We start from the raw sequence: 4,151 nt of genomic DNA, 5'->3' as shown, positions 1-4,151 counted from the left end.
GTGTGTGTTGTGGGTTGTGTGATTGGGTAGGGGGTTTGGATCAGATTTGTTGTAGGAGGTGGTGGCTGGGCATATGCCGTAGACGGGACTAGTTGGCGGCTAGTTGGGGTTTTTGTTTTTGAGAAAGATGGTCGAAGAATGGGGCGAGTCTAGAGGCAAATAGAGATGAGGAGAGAGAAGAAGAGAATGAGAGAGTGGGGATTTTTTTTTTCTTTCTGTTTTTAAAAAATTTTAATTTTATAAATTTTTTAAAGAATTATTTAATAGTTTTTTATGTTTGTATTTTAATTTTTAATTATTTTAAATTAGTAGAATATTTAATTATGTGGAGGTGGGCTCCACTTGCCACGTCATCTGTTTTATTGGTGGATAATGATTCATGTGTACGAAATTACAAAAACACCCCTGCCACATCATCAAAGTTAATAGACTTTTGGACGGAGTTGACAGCAGGAGGCAAAGTGGGTTACCAAACCTCAATCAAGCGGGGTAAGTGGGCCACTTTAAGTTTGAGGGGGCAATGTGAGATTTGATCGTAGTTTCAAGGGGCATTGGTGTAAATAAGCCTTTACTTTATCAACTCAAAGCCTAGCATATGCTAGAACTTTGGTAAGCCCCGCAAATCCTATCAGCTCCTCATGTACGATAAAATATAGGATCGCAGGGAAGTTGATATCTTTTCATGATATCAACTTATATAAAGTAAAAAATATAAATGCTCAATGCTAATTAACCAGTTGTAATTTCATTAGTAATCACTAACTACTCGTTTCTGTCCAACCTTGATACAATTTAGGGCTTCTTATCTAGGTCCAAAATATTAGCTGTCGTTGGATTTAGACCACATGTTTTTGGTTCCAGATATAGGTCATTTGACATTTATTACTTTTTTTGCTATGTCGATATTACCCTTGAGGTAAATAAGGAAAACACATTGAAAATCTAAATTTAATGCATTATTTCCTTGTAATTAAATTTCAGAATTTAAATTTTGAATTCTTTCCTTGTTAATATTTACCTATATATGGATAAAATACAATTTAATCAATGAAAAATAAAGGCCGCATATTATACCAATTATTCACGCAAGCACCCACATAAAATTATGTACCTAACATACAGATAAATAGTGTTATTATTAGCAATGGAAAAAACTTAGTGATAAATCGTGTTACCTATAAGTCAGGAACATAAATTAAAAGACTACCCACAGTTAGGAACATAAATTAGAAGACTACCTATAAGTTAGATACAAAAAAAAGACAATTATAAATTGTATGTTACCTATAATAAAAAATTTATAAAAAAAAAAAGATATATAAAATACTATTATTCATTGTCTAAAATATGAAAAATACACACACACACACACACATATATATATATATATATATCTATGCAATAGGCAATAGAACAATATACCTACGCCATAGGTTAATATATCTATAAGAGTATGTAATATACCTCTACCATAAGGACAAATGAATTTCAAAATGTTCCCCAAGAAAAGTTGCCAACAAGTATCGACAGTATTAGTACCATTTGAGGAATATTCTGCCATAATTCTCTGCTTGCTATGGAAGTATATTGTAGGCTTATTTTTTCAAATTGTCTTTCGTCCTTTCACTCGTGGCAGTTTTTCATAGAGGCTGCTAATGTGAAGAAGAAGTGGGAGAACAGCTCTTAGGGAAGGAAACTTATAAAATTGAGGAAAGAGAGGTTTTTATTTAAATGCTCTCTGGGATATGTTTGCAATATTTTCCTTCTCTATTCAATGACAGAGTCATAAATGGCTAATTATTATCACATAAATTACTATCACTCAATTAAAGGTATAATGGGCAACATTGGAACAAAAACGGATTTTAAAAATAAAAATAAAAAGATTACATCATAATATATTAAAAAATGAATGTAATCCTATGTGGCGCAAGAGTCAAAGGACTTGTATCAAAATCGCCAAATCCAAGGTTTAAACCCAACTTCTCAATGAAAATTTGAATCTATATAAACTTTTCTATTAAAATTATAAAGCGTTTGTTGTTTCAAGGTTGATTGTGCTTAGTCTGAATTAGGTTGATTGTGCTTAGTTCTGAATGAATATCAAGGTTGCATCTACCAAAAGTGAAGCAAGAGGGTCTTCTCATCAAAGTGATAGATACGGATGGGAAGCCCATCATGCTAACTGTTGACGTGAATCTCCTAATTAATCAAGGAGATTTACTTCCTTGATTAATTTAGGGATTTACTTTTCTATTTTTATATAAGTGATAAATCATTGTACAATTAGGAGATACTTTCCTAATTCTTTACTGTATCTAATTCCTTGTAAAATCCTCATGTAAACTCCTATATTTTCCTCCTTATGGAGAAGAATAAAGTTAACCTAATACATTCAAACCATATTCATATTTTAGCATGGTATCAGAGTCAGGTCCTCTTGTGACCTGTGCTTGCGTTCTTCTTGCAATTTAAGTGCTATCTTCCCTTCATCTTCAAATAGAGGAGAGTGAAAAAGATATGTTTTTCTTTCTCATGAAGATATTGCCTATTTCTTGACTCCGACTACCCCTTCTCTTCAGAAGGAGAATCGGAGTGAAGAGAAGTTGTCTCTAAACCCTTATCTCAAACTTCTCATATTGAAATCCAAAACCCTAAATCAAATTCCTCATATTTTTCCCCCAAATCCAAATCCCTCAAATCTAAAGTCCTCAAATCCTCTTATCAAAATTCCTATGAAAGGACCCGCCCCGAATTTTCTCAAAACCCGAGACGAACCCTTTGGAATTCCTGGCATCACTCCGATGCCAGACCCACTTACTAAAAACCGAGACTCCCTGCCGAAATTTCGGCAGAGTCTCCCCTATAAATTGGACATTTTCTAAAATTTATACCTGCATAAAAACGCATTTAATATTCCCAACTGGCAGCATGCACAATATAATTTCATGCAATTCACACAAATGGCCTTCGGCCTTTCAATAATTCCTAACCAACTACCAAACCATTCAAATACCAAATATGACTAACATTTAGTCTGCGGCTGCACCTAATAACCTTATGCTGCCTACGTACCCTCCTTGAGGGATCAAGCCACACGTAGTTCTTCCCTAAAAACCCAATTCCACACTTGGGCGATGCCTTATTTCCTTTCTCTGTATTTCACATATTCTCCCCATACGCCGGTACAACCAATGCCACGTATGGGGCCTGTCAACACGCCGGATAACCTACGCCACGTGCGACCATGCCATACTGTCATAATATCTCCCCATACGCCGGTACAACCAACGCCACGTATGAGGTCTGTCTCAACGCCGGATAACCTACGCCACGTGAGACCTGCACATCATTTCACATAACTCCCCATACGCCGGTACAACCAACGTCACGTATGGGGCCTGTCCCAACGCCGGATAACCTACGCCACCCGGGACCTCAACATCATATCACAAATCTCCCCATACGCCGGTACAACTAACGCCACGTATGGGGTCTGTCGACACGCCGGATAACCTACGCCACGTGCGACCTCAACACAATATCACAATATCTCCCCATACGCCGGTACAACCAACGCCACGTATGGGGCCTGTCTCAACGCCGGATAACCTACGCCACGTGAGACCTGAACATCATATTACATAGCTCCCCATACGCCGGTACAATCAACGTCACGTATGGGGCCTGTCCCAACGCCGGATAACCTACGCCACGCAGGACCTAACTTTCACTTGGTGGTACTTGTAGTGAATCCAACATCCGAGGAGGTACCTAAAGTAGTGCGTATAGCACTCCAAACTGACACTTTAGACTCTGTTGTACCCTTGTACAACCATACACAATTATAGTTATATAAATTAATTCTAATATTGTGTAACCCTCCACAATCATCTAGCACCCGATAATCCCCCCTAGAAAGGTGAGATTACTCCGGAAGACTCACGGTCAACCAAGGGTCAAACTACTCTAACCCTGGTCAACCGGACCTGCAGAACCCACGACTTCCAATTTCGGATCCGAAAGTCCCTATGAGTTCTACCAGGTATAGGACACTTGTCCTGCAATTTTGGTTCAGATCAGACGGTCGGATTTCGCACGATCGCATGATCTGACGGTTAATATAAAATATAAACTTTAAATTATTATTC

The sequence above is a fragment of the Prunus persica genome, chromosome G2, assembly GCF_000346465.2.
Source record: "Prunus persica cultivar Lovell chromosome G2, Prunus_persica_NCBIv2, whole genome shotgun sequence".
In the NCBI taxonomy this organism is placed as follows: Eukaryota; Viridiplantae; Streptophyta; class Magnoliopsida; order Rosales; family Rosaceae; genus Prunus; species Prunus persica.
This window is presented reverse-complemented; position numbering follows the sequence as displayed.